Below are 17,438 nucleotides of genomic sequence, written 5' to 3'. Positions count from 1 at the left end.
TTCTTCCACTTCATCCATGAGTCAATAGCAACCTGCTTGTTAAACATATTAATGCATATAGAGATCTTAGACCTGTGTCTGGCAAATATTAAGTGTGAAAATATTTTGGTTAATGTCATGATTATTATATTCTAAGTTGACAAATATTTCAGTAGACACTTTGCTATGTGTAAAGATTTAAGAAGACAAAGAAAGTAGCCACTGCTAAGGAGCTTGCACTCCAGTAGAGAGAGAGATTACATCTATAGGTGTTGAAAGGGACTGTGTGAGAATGGTTACAGCAGAAAGGGGACAGGCAGAACTTTTCTATTCAGCATAACTATTATGCTTGGGTTCTCACAAGGTAGATCTAAATAAAGACCAATTGGAAAATTGGAATAAAATAATGAAGAATAAGTTACCCAAGGAAATATGAGCTGTTGAGGTGAAAATGATCATTTTTAAGATTTTAGAAATATACTAAATAATTAAGCAGGGCATAGTGGCTTATGCCTGTAATCCCAGCACTTGGAGAGGCTGAGGAGGGTGGAACACTTGAGGCCAGAAGTTCGAGACCAGCCTGGCCAACATGTGAAACCCCGTCTCTACCAAAGGGAAAAAAAAAAAAAATAGAAAACTTAGCAGGGCGTGGTGGTGCACACCTGTAGTCCCAGCTACTTATGAGGCTCATGTAGGTGAATCACTTGAACTCTGGAGGTTGCAGTGAGCTGAGATCATGCCACTGCACTCCAGCCTGGCCAACGGAGGAAGCCTCTGTCTCAAAAAAGAAAAAGGAAATATGTTAAATAATTGTGCTTTTCCTACCACTGGGTAGATAGTTCAGCAGGGCTGTTTATCTGACATGCCACACTTTCCTCTGTTCTCTGTAGCCCCAAGAATAGAGTTCATATAATTCAGAAGTTATGTTCCCCTGCTTCTTTGAGAAATGGGTATTTAAAAAGACAGTACTGCAACTGAGGAAGAATGGTATTGAGGCCACTAGCTTGTGGGACAAGAGGACATGCTGGCCCATGACTCAATTACAGAGCAGTGTCCCAATGGCCCTCATAGAATAGTCATTCTGCAGATTGCGACAGCATTTCCGAGATGATTGAAACACTTAACTTTGTTAAATGAGACAACAAGAACCCTTTCAAATAGGGCTCCAGGTAGCTAAGCAGATGAGAGAGCTCTTTCCTATTCTTTTATGGAAACAGCACTGGAATGGGAATTATGGGATTCAAGTTCTGGTCCCAGCTCTGTGCTTTCTGCAGCCCTCAGCAACACTGAACCACACTGTGAAACTCAGTGGGACTGGCTGCTCCCTGTTGCCCTTCTACTTCTAAAAATCCCAGGAGCTAAGATTTGATGGAGAAAATAGGACGCTAGAGAGATTCTCTTCTGGCTCCTCTGATTTCCTTTCCTCCTTCAGAATTTTGTTGGATCATGGAGGCCATACCTGCATTGGAGGTGTTTGCTATGGGACTGCAGCCTCATAAAACCAGCTTTGGCAAAATAAAAACATCACATACCTACTGTTTGCATTCACAAGCTGTCCTCCCTGAGCGCATTATTCCCAGTCCATCCATTATCTTCTTCACCCTATCTGCTTGGCCCAAATCTCCCATCCTAATTTGGTTGTGCAACTCATTTCCTTAATTTCCCTCCAACTAAAGTCTCTTAAGAAGAAAGTGCCGGCAAAAAAGCTAAAGGCATTTAAAGAACTTGAGTGTTCTGTCTCCTCTATGTATTCTTTATGCTCTTGCACCTTTTATGGGGTTGAAAGCCTTGCACTGATAGCAATGAGTTATTCAGGGCATGCAGTTGTTACTGGGCCTGGGTGTAATGTAAATGGAATTATTTGCCGTGGAAATACCCAGTCCAATCTCTTAGCAAATTGCAATTCCTGAAACTAAGTCCCTTTGGAAGGTACTTAAATAAATGTATACTTTGTTTGAGAGATTTCCAGCAATTCAAGAAAAATACTGGGTTCTCTCTAATATGAAAGTAGATTGTCCTTGCTCGAGGTTTCAAAAAATTTAACAATCATTTATTATAGTTTTTTAATTGCCAAATTGTTCACTGTTTGACAAGTTAGGTTGAAAAAGTAAAATTCTTCCAAGTAGATTGCAAAGTAGTTTTCACTTTAATATGCATGTCTATATATGTGTGTGTTTATGTATGCATATGTATATTTATGGAACAAAATTGAGCAGGCTTTATGTTTTGCCTGGATAGGTAAACAATTATTAAATTCAGCTTTATTCTATGTTGAGACTATGTTAGAACCAATGTCAGAGAGGTCATAAAACACCACCCTACTCTAGAAAAAGTTTGTAAGTCTAATTGAGGAGTTATGTACTTATAAACATAAACCAACTATAGTCATCCCTTGGCATCCATGAGAGATTACTGTTAGGCCCCCCAGTTCTCTATAGATACCAAATTCTGTGGGTGCCCAAGTCCCTGAAATTAGATAAGATAACATTTGCACATAACCTACCTATATCCTCCTGTATACTTTAAATCATCTCCAGATTGCTTATAATACCTGATATGACACAAATGCCATCTAAATTGTTGTTTTACTATATTGGTTTTTTTTGTATTTTTATTGTTGTATTATTTTTTATTGTTTCTTTTTTTCTGAATATTTTCAATTCAAGGTTGGTTAATTCATGGATGTGGAACCTGTGTATGTTGAGGGCTGATTACAGATGAAAACTGGAAGGCAAGATCATATGCCCAGGTACTAACTATGAAGCTGTTCAGGGAAAGAAGTTACCAACATGAGATGGAGGAGCCAGACTTTCTGCAGTTTTAATAAAAGTTGGAGGAAGTTGCCCAGTACTCTGTTTTAAAGGACCACGAGAAAAATTCCTTTCCGAGTTCAGATCTAGGAAGATGCCTGCCTTTCCTTAGAAACAGCATGGCAACTGTAATTCTGGGCAAGGCTTGTGGCAAATATTTTGTAAAGCCTAGAAGAAAGTTCACTTGAGGCTGGAGCAACACAAGGTGGAGACCAGTGTCGGGGCTTAGAGGTGGGATTTCATAAAGACCGCAGTGCCTGCAATAGTAAGGAAAGTACCCTGAATTCAGAATCAGGAGTCCTGGGTTTTCATGACAGCCTCACAAGTCACTCCATCCTTGAATGAATCACTAAACCCTTTCCAAATCATATTAAAGTATGCCTTTAAAAGTTTTTCAAAATATAATGAAATAACATTTGAAGGTGGGGAGGCTGAAGGTTGTGCCATAGAGGAGTCACCTCCCTGGATATCTTGGGAAGAACTCACAAAAAGACAGAATGAGGTATGTTCTCCCACACTTTCTCCCTGCTCTCCTCCCTGAAGCACACTGACTTATTTTCTGGTACCATAACATGTTCTGGAGATTTACCCCTTATGAGATAAAAGACAGGCAGGAATAGATTAGTGGCTTTCACATGGTGGTTCTCTGGAGCTATAGGGTTTGGAAGAGAGAATTTAGAGCCACCATGGTGGGCAAAGAGGCAAAACACAGACATTCATCTCACACACTCCCCCCTACATCTCACACACCTTTGCACACACATACACTTGCATGTATACTCAGATACAGCGCATGGACTCCTGTCCTCTCTTAACTTTCACCTGTGTTCTATATCAGCATACTGTAGAAAACACACAGCACTTAATTCTTTGTATATCTTTAGCCTGCCATCTGTGTAGAGGGAACTCTTTACTTCCTAGAACAGCCCTTCTGTAACCATAGAAACGGAGTAGGATGGAGGTAGCTTCCCCCCTCTTTGTTCCCACTGAGGTAGGAACTTTATAATGACCCTTGGGTTACGGTGTATCCCTAGTCTACAGATAAGGAAACTAAGGCTCAGAAATTTGCCCAAGTCACACAGTAAGTGGAAAAGTTGCCATGGAATCCAAGTCTATGTGACTGCCTTATCATGTCTGGATTTGGGGGCGTATGTATTAAAAAGTATACAAAGCTGGGAATCAGGAAGCCTGGATTCCAGACCTTGTTTGGCTATACTTTATTAATTAATTTTAGGTAAATTTCTTGTTTTGGGCCTCAGTTTTCTACTGAAGACTTTGAGCCAAATGCTCTCTGAATTGAATGCAAAAGATGTTTTTTGTAGATAGTTTCCCAGGGAAAGAGTCCATAGCTCTAACAGACTTACTGGGGTTCATGCCCCCCGCAATTGTTAAGCACTCATTTAATAATGCTAAGCAATGAAATCATAACTGCCAATACTTGTGAGTACTGATTGCGTTCAGTACTGTCCTAAGCATTGCACATGTTTAACTCCTTTAATTCTCATGACTATGTGCTCCTTTATCTCCATTTTAGTGATAAATAAATGAAAAGAGGTTAAGAAGCTTTTCCAAAGGGCACTGAGTAAATCATAGATGCCAGATTTAAACCCAGGCAGTTGGGTGACAGAGCCCACATTTTAAACATTATATTTCTGTTACTCTCTAATAGCCTGAGGAGGACCATCTTCCCCCAGTTACAGCTGAGGCTCAAGGGGCTGGCACAGTTTAGAAAACATCTAGTTCAGTGGCTCCTAAGCCTTATCACATTCCTTTGGACCCTATTCTCTTTCCATCATCAATGTCACGTGTTGTTTACAGTATGCTGGTATAGAACACAGCTGAAAGCTTCTCTAAGAAGACAGGACAGGAGTGCATGTGCTGTGTCTGAGTATATGTGCAAGTGTGTGTGTGTGTGTGTGTGTGTGTGTGTGTGCGCGCGCGCGTGAAGGTGTTTAAAATGTAGGGGCGAGTGTGGGGGATGAATGTCTTAGCATTTTGCCCCTTTGCCTACCACGGTGGCTCTAAATATTCTCTTCTACCTTCCAGCTCCAGAGAACATCATGCGAAAGCCACTAATCTCCTCCTGCCTGCCCTTTTGTCTTTTAAGTGGCAAATGAGGCCCAGAGAGCAGGTTGCAGGAGGCACAGAACACATCAGAGGTAGAGCTGGGTTGTGGGACCCATGCTGGAGTGCGATGGCATGATCTCAGATGACTGCAAACTCCACCTCCTGGTTTCATGCAATTCTCCTACCTCAGCCTCCCAAGCAGCTGGGATTATAGGTACAAACCACCACACCCGGCTAATTTTTTGTATTTTTAGTAGAGATGAGGTTTCACTATGTTGGCCAGACTGATCTTGAACTCCTGACCTCATGATCCATCCTTCTCGGCCTCCCAAAGTGCTGGGATTACAGGCATGAGCCACTATGCCCGGCCCAGGCACTTTTCCTTTTGTGCATGATCTCCCTACTGTAACCAGACCACCACCTGTTCATATATGAGGGACTGTTATCAGACAAGGACACAGTTACATATCTTCCAAGGCTTTCCTGACCTACCTGGATGTTTCAACACGTCTTACCACAAATAGGCTGGGAACAGACAACAGAATGCTTTCTAGGGTGGGGCAAATGGAGCAGAAGCTTTGGGGTGGTTTGGCAATGTCAGGAAAGACAACATCCTTTCAATGTCAATGGCAGAAAAACATTTAGCTGTAAGTGATGGGATTAGAATGAGGGTGAGGGCATTGATAACCTAGAAGATCTCTACAAGCCTCAAGTCAAATCATGCCATTTGTGTGCTTTGATTAAGCCAGCTTGGATGGAAGAGGAAGATAGCAGCTTTCACGCTGCTGGTCCCCAGATTCCGGTGAGACATATTCTTGCAGATAGAACATGTCCAGGGATGTCAGATCTATTTACAAGCCACAGCTCTGCTGGCCTCCGTGCCACCTACCCTCCCTTCCAGATTTGTTGTCATGGTCCTTCGCTGCCTCAGCAGTTGTCAGCTGCATCTGGCTGTGTTCCAAGGAACAGGCTTTCGGGGAGCTGTGAGCTGACTTAAGCAGGGAGAGGAACACTGTGGAGCAGGGTGAGGACCAGCAGCCACAGTGCTTACAGGCAAGTCCCTGAGATGTTGAAGGGCTGTTCCAAGTTTTATCTGCACAGCCAGCTGAGGAACACTCTCACAGGACCACAATGAGGAAGGAAAGCTGTGTGTTCTCATCCTGTCTACTCTCTCTTTTCACACTCAGGGCTCTGATGGGAGTGCAGATGATGAAATATTCATTCTCAGCACCTATGGGGTACCAGGCATTATGTTAGGTGCTAAGGGAAAGTGGAGATAGAGCAGGTCCCCACGAAGCTTTCAGCATAAAGAGGGAGGCAAACTTAGACCAAATGAATATACCAGTTATAACTAGAAGTGGCAACAGACTACATCAAGAAGTGGTAATAAACTACTGAGCTAGATGAACACGTAACCAGGGCGCTTGACTGACTCTAGGGGCATGGGCAGGGATGGCTCCTGTATGGCAGCCATAGAATTGATCTGAGCTCTAAAGGGTTGATAAAATAAGTAGCAGGAGAGGTGGGAAGAGAGAACAGTGAGTATAAAAGCCTTGAGGTTAGATAGATCACTTCATGATATTCACATGAAATACCCGTGACACATCATACACATACATGCACATACACGTAAATCCTCCTTACTCAGCACTTTCCGTACTACACACTTGATATTTTCTCATTTTCCGTTCCTTGAACGTTGGAGAGGCAGACACAAATGATGGAACACAGTTAAGTGAAGAGAGAGGTTAGGCTGGAGCATAATAGGGACAAAAGGGAAGTCCGTAACATCCTAGAAGGTCCCCCAACCAAGGGAAATTTATGGAGTAGATAAACCTTGCTCAGAGGAGGATTTTCTAGGCAAAGGGAGAGAGGCATAAGATGACAATCTTAGGCAAGAAGGCACAACTTAAGTGAAAGCTTAGAGGTAGAAAACGACCTGGTATAGGCAGCTACCAGCATTTTAGTGTTACTGTGAGGCACAGCAAATGCCAGGGCAAAGCAGGGAGTGGAAGATGAGGCAGGAAGCCCTTGCATGATATCCCTGTACACATTTATTCTTTCCATGAATATTTATTGGGCATCTGCTTTGAACTAGGCCCTTAGGCTATGATACTGCATAAAATCAGACTTGGCCCATAGTCTTGGAACCAGGACTCACACAAAGCAAGTACTCAATCCAGTGGGAAGGACAACCCAATAATCAAACAAATGGGATTTGGGGAGATGACTGGGAGGAGTAGCTAGCAGCCAACCTTTGTAGACCCTATTAAGAATGTTGGTACTCATTTCCATAGCAGCGAGAACCTCTTAGAGGATTTAAAGCAGAGTTTTAAACATGTTCAGATTTGCATTTTGAAAAGATGATTCTGGTTGCTGTGGAAGGAGAACATCTATTCTCTGACTAGACACCCGGCCCCTCTCTGCTGAGTGATCTCTGCCATGTCAATGGAAGGAAACCAAGGAATCTACTCTACAGTGGCATCTGCCCATGCAGAAATCCCAGAAGCTTCCACTCGCTCTCTTTACACTTGAGCCATCTCGAGTCGTTAACAACGCCGCCTTCCTGACTGCCTCGGAGGCCAACTGCGATGTCTTGGCAACAATTCTATTAATATCAGAGTTAGAAATGAGACGATGGGAAGTTGTTCATCCATGTAATGAGGTTTCAGTTATATTTTAGAAATTTGTCAGATAATTTGGTAAGAGACAGCAGAGTTTTTCCATTTGTCACAAAACAGGGGAGGCGGAACTCAAGTTCCTGGGCTTCAGCTGCAATGTGAAAATTGTCCTCTGTACCTGAGATGCTCAAAGCAAAAAAGCAAATGTGAAGGGACAGTGGCAGTGAGAGGGGCTCAGGACAGCTGTGAGTGGCCAGGGCAGGGAGAGTGGACACTGAATAGTGGACAAGCACTTGCAGTCAATCAAGCACCACTGACACCATCTCACAACAGCCCTATGGGGTAGATAGAAGCGGCTCAAAGACGAATTTGAATGGATATCTTTCTAACTCCAAAGTCTGATTTGACATTTTGCTAGATAGCTGGATAAATGAGTGCTTAATAGGTGAAAGTCTGGTGTAGAACTGTGAAACTTATTTTATATAAGGAAGAAATGGGCTCAAAGCTATTAAAAAGAGTATCTTTCCTACCAAACTTAGAAGAATCTTTATATTGCATGTCCTATGATTTCAGCATTCATGAGCTCTGATATGGTCATTCCGGGCTGTGCTCTTAAGCATGGGACATGCAAGGATCTTTGAAAAAGCACATGGAACTTACATTGAGTAGAACTGAATCACATAGTAACAAAATGGGTCATTTAACCACTTCAATATTTCCAACTATATCAGTCAGTGTTTTGCAACATCAGTTGCCAATCACCTGGGGAGCTTTCATAAACTCCTAGGCTCAAGCCACACCTCAGAGATGCTGATTTAATTCGTCCTCTGCAGTGCTTCTCACACTTTAATGTCATGCAAACCCTTTGGAGGTCTTGGCAAAATGCAGATTCTGATTCTAAAAATCCTGGCGAGACTTGAGATTCTGCATTTCTAACAAGCTCCCAGGTGATGTCAACGCTGGTTACGGGGCTTCCCTTTGAACAGCTGAAGTCTACAGTGCAGTCAAGGTTGAGAACCACAGTTTTAAGGATTCAGTCTCAGTTTGGTGCTAGTCTTTTTTTTTTTTAAAGGTTTAATAAATTATTAATCAATTATACATATATGTGCAACACAAATCAAATAGCAGTGAACAAAGACATCCCCTCTCCATCTTCCCCATTGTGGTCCCAGCCACTAGAAACTCATTTCCTCTACAGGATTAAACATTATCATTCTTCCTCTACAGGATCAAACATTGTCTTTCTTCCAGAGGGATCCTTGCATACACAACCATAAATATACCTGTGTATATAACCTTTAAAAAGCCACAAATGGCAGCTTTCTATTTAGCACTTTTACTAATGTATCTCAAAGACTGTTTCCTAATTGTACATAAAGAGCTACCTCAGTTTTTATTATGGTAAAAGATACATAACTTGTACCAATTTAACCTTTTACCTGTGCAGTTCAGTGGCATTAAACACATTCACGATGCTGGGCAACCATCACTAACATCCATCTCCAGAACTTCCCAATCTGAAACTTTCCACTCAATAAATAGGGCTAGTTTATATCTAACTCTCCTTTTAAAGGTCTCAGAACCAGAGCTGTCAGCAATGTCTGGCTAGAATTTACACACGTGGTTCTGTGTTTAATTTTATAGTCATTCTCTGTGATAAGAAATACGAATTGTCCCCTCTGTCTTTTAAACAGTTCCATTGAAATGACAATGTCTTATAAGTATCAGTGAAGGCTGCACCTGGCTGTGCCACGAGATGTGAAAGTTGAACATGAAGGACTGAAGCACAGAGCACTCCCTTGGCCCCCTGCTGAGCGCCCAAATGACCTTTACATTCACTCGCTGGACAGCAAAGATTGCTTTCTCTTAGGGGCCTCATGACTTATACCTGCAGGCAGCCTTTCTAAGTGCTAGAGTTGTTTTCAGACCACAAAGCAGTTCCTCTTTTCTTGTCCTTAACAGAATGGCAAACAAGACTAAAGGTTTAGGCCTCTTATGGGATTTTGTGTCCCAATAGAGACAGGGAACCCAACCTCAGGCATTTACCAGTAGGTGACATTAAGGAATTTCCCTTCCAGAAAATGACATCTTTTCATGTGGGTGGGTGTTTGACTTCTCAAAGAGAAGTCAAAGAAGGATCAGCATCTGTCTCATATGAAAAGCTTCATAGCAGACTGAAAGAAGAGGTAGATTCACTGTGCAGCCCAGAACAAGGGATCAGGATTGGGAGTCCACACACCTGGCACTAAGGTCTGGGATTACCACCAACTGGTTGTGTGTCTTGTAGCAAATCACACCAACCTCTCTAAGCCCCGGTTTCTTCAAGTGCAATATGCAGAGGTGAAGATCTTGTGAAGATTCAATGTAGTAATACACAGAGGTATTTAGCACTGGACCTGGCATATTGTTAGTGCTCAGCAAATGGAAATATTATAGTTTCAGACTCTTCATTGAAAAGGAAGTAAAGAAGAGAGGAGGATGTGGGCAAAAAGGCAGGTCCAAGGACACTCAGATGGTCACTGCCCAGCCAAATTTTCACCTATGACTACCCAGTCTAAGTAGGCAGAGAAACACTGAGATGTCATTAGAAAACAATGTGTCTACAAATAATTCCAATGACCCAATACTTAACCCTCTCCCTTATTTATTTTTACTCCTAAGCAAACCAAACAAAAGCAATCTGAAAAACAAATCGGCAATAGACACACACTTGTCTTAGAAGCTGACGTGCTGATTCAGTAAATACACCTTTGAGCAGCTTCTATGTGCTTGGAAGCTGCTCTGGGTGCTGGGGACAGTGGCACACAAGATGGAGAAGACCCTTGCACTCTGGAGCTTACATCCTAACGGGGACCCTCCAAGCCCCTGATCCAAGGCTGTTCAACTGGCCCCACATACAGCCTCTGCTTTTCTCTGAGGGTCCAGAAAATGCAATTGTTGTCTGCTGATTTTTCTGCCCCACAGAGGACGGAAATGGGATGGTTTTATTTTCAGAGGTAAGCACAAGTATTTGTTTGGAAGACCTTTCAATTATTCGGAAAGATAAAAGTTTACACTTATCGACGAAGTGTCTTCCTGTGATGGGGAGAGTAGACAGAGCAGAAGGGAAAATAAGCTGTGGCCAGGGTACGAGACAGAAGCTGTGCCTGCCATCGATTGGAAGGCTGGCAGACAAGAAAGGGCAGGGCAGCTTGACAGGGCTTGAAAATGCATCCTCAGTACTGGCTTCAAAAGGAGACTGCGCATACAAGAAACACTTGTGCATGATCTTGTGGTAGAAAAGGAAGAGTTTAACATCAAATCATCCCCCAGTACATGACATTGGTCTGGAGAATGCATTCTGACATCTAAATAACTGGTTTCAAATTCCAGCTCCACCATTTAATAGCCACTTAACCTTAGCAACCTTGGTTTTCTAATCTGTAAGCAATGATGACAGTCTTTACTTCATTAGGTTGGAGGTTAAGTAAAAAGGTATATATACAGGAATCAGCACAGTATCCAGGATGCTGTGAAAGTGTTATCAGACATGTGTGCAGAGCTGACCGAAATAAATGCAGTATTATGCGACTGTGGAAAATGCATTTGTTCACGATCACACAGGCATTAAAGGGGATGATGTCCAAGCTTTAACTAGATTTCTCTGATTTGTTTTTACACACCTTTCTGATTATATCCAGTCTGCTAAACACCACTTATGAGGAGCAAACAGCAGTTTCTTGACATACAGCCACAGTGGAACCACCATTTGTCTGTGTTTGTAAATGACAGGATACACAAGCTAGTCCTCAAGCCAAGAAGCCAGTTACTTAAATTATCTCATAGCATTGAAAATATACTTTATGATCTGTGATCAGATCCCACTTATTAAACCAAGCTGAACAGAGAACAAGAAAAGAAAGAAAAATTGGAAAAATGCAACAGGATTGCTGTTCAAAAGTATGAGACTGAGGTGCTTTGGAGAGACAAAAGCTCTGCCCTTGTGTTTACCTACTGGGACATTCCCTTGATGAAAGGGTTGTCTGGGAAAGCCAAGCCTAGTAGTTAAGTAACTCAACCATGTTTGAATAAAATAAGGCAAAGAAAAACAGGCTCCCCCAGCTAGGCTAGGGCTGCAATGACTCAGGGAAACAAGTGAGGCAGGTTTGACCCCACCCCTTGCCAGCAGGACAGGTTTTTCAAGGCTAATCTATAATGTGTTATCAATCCATCTCTGTGAGCCTGATTCAGGCAACAGGCGTTTGCAGCAGCTGAGCAGAGTTGAAGAGCCTACGTCTAACCACACAAGCTTGGGGTCAGGCCTCTGTGTTGTCATCAGCAGCAGCTGGGTGCCCCTTGCCATATGTGTGTGCTCCTTAAGTTTGTTTCCTCTTCTTTAAATAATGAGGATAATACTGGAATTGACTTTAGAGCATTGCCATGTTAGAATTACATGAACTAATTAAGCAAACTTACACATAGTAAGTACTCAATAAAGGTATTTATTAATTATTAACTGTGTTATTACGTGGGAAGCACCTGAGACTTTGCGTGTTTGGTGCAGACAGCAGAAGGATGACTGCTTTATCAGGGTCATGGTGCAGTTATCGTGTGCTGGGATCACAGCAGAAGCCAGGGCCCACCCAGCTGGAGAAAATGAGCCAGTAAAACAATTCTGCTATCCAACTGGCTATCACAGCTAAAGGACACAAGAAATGGTAATGGTCTTTGATCAGCCCAGCACAGCCCTTGAAACAATTTCCTTTTGTCACTTATTCTAACATTGGTGCTAATTCAAGAGATTTTCTATCAACAGATTTAAGCCAGCAAAGGGCAATGGTATCACAGAGCTGAAAGAAGTCCTCAAAACAGCCAGGTCCAGAGCTCTGTCTTGGGGAACAGTAGCTCCATTGATTGCTTTCAATAAGCAAGTTTATCACCTCAAGTCTGGTGTGGTTGCCTGCCCACAAAGAGAATTCTGAAGAGAGGAGAAAGTTCTGGTTGATGTGGTGAAATCCTAGAGACAAAACTTAAGTCATTTACAACAAGACAATTTTCACTCACCCAGCTAAAGATGACATGACACCAATAATTGCCTAGAAAGTAGATTGGATCTTGAGTATAAACTCCTGTCAAACTGAATTGCCAGTGGAATTTGTGTTTCCTTGAAAGTTTACTGAAATATGACATTGAAGAGGGAAGGCTGTGGATTATAACAGTTCAAAGCTCTAATCCTGATTCTAGCCATGTGGCCTGCCTATTCGTTAGAACCTTACACTTTACAAGATGGGGATGGTAGGACCTATCTCATAAAAGGATTGAGAGAAAAGTAGCAGCAGCAGCAAACCTATGAAGTTCATTACAGATCAAGTACTATTTTAGCTTTTCATATGTATTCATTTGTATAACTCTCACAACAACCCTAGGGGATGAGTTCATTATTATCCCCGTTTGTAGATGGGGAAACTGAAACAGAGTGATTGGGAAACTTGTCCAAGGTCACACAGCCAGCAACTGGCAGTGCCAGCCACTGTAAGCCGTGCCCCACCCCCTTAGCCACTATGATAAATTACCTCTTGCAATGGGAGAAATGCTTCTATCAGTGGCAGATGTGAAGTAGTTAACACATTTTGACTATCATTCTTATGTTATTAGTTCCTAGCATGGCAGAGAGTAAGCTGAAAATTCACCTAAAAAGTTAAAGAATTTAAAACAGTTTGGTTTCAGCCTTGTAAATAATGTATACTCTAAGTTAGGGCTGATTTCATGTTCTCTTTTGGCAAGATTTTTTTCTTTATGAAAATATTTGCCATTTTCTGTAAAGGCCACAAAAGTACGGTAGAAAAAAATGAGTCCTTTTAGAACATTTTTCCTAAATCTTGGTAAACAAGATAAATGGACAATGGTGAAATAAAAGTACACGGTTTCCAAGTACCTTCATAGGCCTGATCTCATCAGATGGCATCCTGTGAAAAGCAGAGGCCTGGTAATGTCAACTAATGTATCAATAAGGATTGCCAGGGAGTACAGCCCCATAGATGGCATTGCACCTGGTGAATGAAAGCACGTGCTCCCAATCAACCAGTGTGCATTCTAATGTGGGTTCTATCACTTACCACCTGGTGACCTTGGAACTTTTAAATCTCACATGTTCAATTTCTACAGAGACAGTAGGCATTGGATAACCTACATGAGATCATCCAAGGAAGAGTCTTAGGACTTAGTAAATTCTCAATAAAAGTTCACCGTCAATATTGCTATTATCTTCATCATGGCAAAAGGAGCTGAAAAAGAATTCCTGGGAATTAAGGCCAGGATTCAAGCCCAGATTTAGAAATTTAATGTAATTCTCTTTCCATAATACAACATTGCTTATGGGTCCCTAGCTCCTCAGAAAATTGCTAGGACTCTGACTTGGCTCCTAATTCAAAATTTATTTTCTTTCAAAAAAGCCATTTTCTAAAATCTGCAAATGACGACTAGCACAGGGAAGCAGAACCACGAGCTACTTAAAAACAGGACTATAGAAGCCAACCTGAGGATCAGATACAAAATCAGATGTCTCTTAAATCAAACAGGGACAGGTCTGGGGCTGACGCCAGGAACGCTTAACACCCATTACAATGAAGAACACATAAGTGCAATAAGGGACCCATAAAAACCACCAGCATGTGAAATACTGCCAAATGCTGTGTGGTTGCCAAGGAGGAAGCAGCATTAGGCTGGATTCAAATACTTCTCTCTGCAAAGCAAATAGGCTGGGTGTTAATTAAAGTGTGTAAGTTGATTCTTGAGGTAGATGCCGGGAAAAAGAAATTCTGCCTAGAAGTCGCTTCCTCTGATAGATTTCTCTTGGAACTGGGATTTTTGGCAAATGAAAATTTCTAAATCAAACACACCTTCCCGTGTATTCTCTGCTCCCCATTGCTAGTGGAGCTGGGTGCTTTGAGTAAGAGCTGTATTGTGCTGTTTTCTGCAACACTGTCACACTCAGTGCTTTGCAAAGGGCTCACGTTAGCTGTGCGTCTCACAACAACCTCACATGCTATAGAGGACAGAGTCTTCCCTGAGTCTCTATAAATTTCATTTACAGAGGAGAAATATAAGAAATGCAGCCACTAAGCGACTTACCCACAACTGCAGAGAGGAGTACAGCTCATAGACACACCTTGGATCCCCTGATCCCAAAAATAGGTCTCTTCCTATCTTAAGAATGAATGACACCCAAAACAAAGAGATACGTGAGCAAAGTACAATGGAAATTTAAGTGGGGGCTTGATAAAGCAGGGTAGAAGGGTTCATTTTCAGCTTTCTGAAATTGTATTGGCATGACAAGTATCCCCGCATTGTTAAGAACAATACCATACCTGGTATCTAGAAGGACAAGCAGGGGTGACTCATAGATGTTGTTGTTTTTCAAGACTGGCCAGCAAAGCCAGTCTTACTGCACCTTGCTGTTTCTCAGCGGATTAAATCCATTTGATGCTATGTAGCCTTTTTCTTTATCTTACCCCAAGAGTGAAATCAGCTGCTCCCTGAGCACTTAAAAACCCAGGTGTTCTTGCCGGGCGTGGTGGCTCAAGCCTGTAATCCCAGCACTTTGGGAGGCCGAGGCGGGTGGATCACGAGGTTAAGAGATCGAGACCATCCCGGTCAACATGGTAAAACCCCGTCTCTACTAAAAAATACAAAAAATTAGCTGGGCATGGTGGCGCGTGCCTGTAATACCAGCTACTCAGGAGGCTGAGGCAGGAGAATTGCCTGAACCCAGGAAGCGGAGGTTGCGGTGAGCCAAGATCGTGCCATTGCACTCCAGCCTGGGTAACAAGAGTGAAACTCTATCTCAACAAAACAAAACAAAACAAAAAAACCCAGGTGTTCCTTACTTCAGTGTTTAGACCAAGATGTTGACCTTCCTGAGGTGGATTGAGCAGAGGTGTTGAATGAGAAAGAGGTAAACTGGTGGTCATGATATCTCCCGTTCCCTTCCATTACTTATTTACACGACAAGCACTAGCCAAACCCCTGCTATTAGGAACTCTGCCAAACCCAGCAGACACAGTAGTGTCCAGGAGGTAGAAGATATGAAAGGTCTCTAACCTCATGGGACTTTTGTGCTAACTGGGGAGTTAAAAAATAAATGGGAAGACAGAATTTCAGATTGTGAAAGGCATTATGAAAATGATCAACACAATGAGGGAGAAGAATTGGGGAAGTATTTTGGATGCTGTGATCTAGGAAGCTCTCTGTGAAGAGATGGCCTTTGAGCTGAAACCTGATTAAAGATAGGAAGCTAATACCGGGCAAAGCCAAGGAATAAGTGTTCCAGGCAGAGGGAAAACTGAGTGCTGGGGTCCTGAGAAGGGAACAGACAGTGACAGCCAGGGATGCTGGCTCACCATAGGTTGGGGGCCCTGATATTGGGTGAGAGTGGGGAGAGGGCCAGGTTTAGAGTCGTGAGTCCAGTGAACCACGCTTGGGAGGTGGAACTGGCCCAGTGTCCAGCACAAATACATTTCCTTCCTTTTTTCATTGACTGCTCTAGAGCTTGAAGGATTAGCTTCATCCCTGAGCTGCACAGTCCCTGTATTCTTAATGGCATAAGCTACATGGGTTACGTATTTTTGACAGGAGACTCTTAGGCCCACAAGACAGGGCCACTGAGACCTGAGGAGACCAAGCTTTGAGTCAGTTATTGAGCATGGTCACCGGGGACGATGGGGGCGGTCACCTCTGTTCTGCCTGGAGAAAGGCTGTTTACAAACCCCAGTAGTTCCTCACCAGCCCTGTACACTCGGAATCTGAAAGACTCTTGGTCAAACATGGCCTCATCAACTGAAGTCAAGCACGTGGGTTCTGGGATCAGCAAATCCTGGTTGGCTCAGTTAACTTCCCAGAGTCTCACCATCCTCATCAGTAATGATAGATACTAACAACACCTGCCTCACAGGCGTGTAATAATATATGAAGAGCTTCGCAGTTATGTTTTGCAAATCATAAGGTTTCAATAAGCTCTCACCATTACAATTTTATTACGTACCGTCATAAAAATCCCAACTCTCTCCCAAATTTCCGCAACACATTTCTTTCAAATTCTTGCACAGTGATTTTGTAACCGTTTGGGAAGAGGCCTTGAAATAGTACAAGCAGTGCGCAATGACTATCTGTTATAGGCTGTCCAGACAAGCAACTCATTCCAAGCAGTCAGTAGCTAAGGTAGCGGTCCCCTGCAAGGGCTGTCTACTCATCAGCATGTGAAAGGAACCACAACCACACAGAGCTATTACCATCACCATCTGCAACCGTTCTCATAACATGGTCATCTCATGCCCTAGGCAAAGAGCTTTCCAAATAGATAGAGGATTGGGGGTCCCTAGGGTCCTGTTGCTGGCGGTGGACACAGCTTGCCGCCCCAGGACCCAGAGTACTAAGGTGAGGGACAGCCTCAGAGGCTCCCTTTAAAGTAGTATCCCTGCCCCAGGCCAGCAACTTGGGAGAATTGAGAAGAAAAGACCACTCCCCAGCCTTAGGATCGAACAAGGCACTTACCTTCTACCTCCTTGATGCACACTCCACAGCTGACAGGGAGGTTCAGCCCTCCTTGGGCGTTTTTATTCTGGTGGGACACTAGGGAGAAAGGCTGAGCTGCTACCAACCCCAGATATCTGGAGCAACTGCCAGAGAACCTCCTTCTCATGCCTGGCTGGTGCAGGTGGTCCCACCCCTATAGAAAGAAGCCCAGCCTTCAGTGTCACACACCTGAACATAATTCCTCCACCCCAATTTCCTCCTCTCTCAGCCTGCTATGGAAACCTGCTTAGCCCCACCCTCATCCACGCTAGGCTCCCATTCCAAGCCCTGCATCTCCACCCTCCTCCCTTGGCTCCTGGTAGGACTGGCCTAACTAGCTCAGGCAGCCCAGAGAGGCTGCCGGTATGCTGCTGCTCTTAGCTAATGGGTAGCTAGCCCTGGTCTCCACCAG

At 43.1% G+C, this 17,438-nt stretch overlaps 1 protein-coding gene across 1 annotated transcript in view; it reads right to left on the bottom strand.

Moving 5' to 3' along the window:
• Positions 1-17,178, bottom strand: part of ATP10B (ATPase phospholipid transporting 10B (putative)) — a 321,028-nt gene extending 303,850 nt beyond the window's left edge. Inside the window, exon 1 of the mRNA XM_074390675.1 lies at positions 17,006-17,178. The gene's annotated coding sequence lies outside the window, so the exon portion shown is untranslated. The remainder of the gene's footprint in view (positions 1-17,005) is intronic.
• Between the last annotated feature and the right edge of the window lie 260 nt (positions 17,179-17,438).

Source organism: Saimiri boliviensis, chromosome 20 (genome assembly GCF_048565385.1).
Source record: "Saimiri boliviensis isolate mSaiBol1 chromosome 20, mSaiBol1.pri, whole genome shotgun sequence".
NCBI lineage: Eukaryota > Metazoa > Chordata > Mammalia > Primates > Cebidae > Saimiri > Saimiri boliviensis.
Note: the sequence above shows the minus strand (reverse complement) of the source record. Positions and strands in the feature narration are given on the sequence as shown.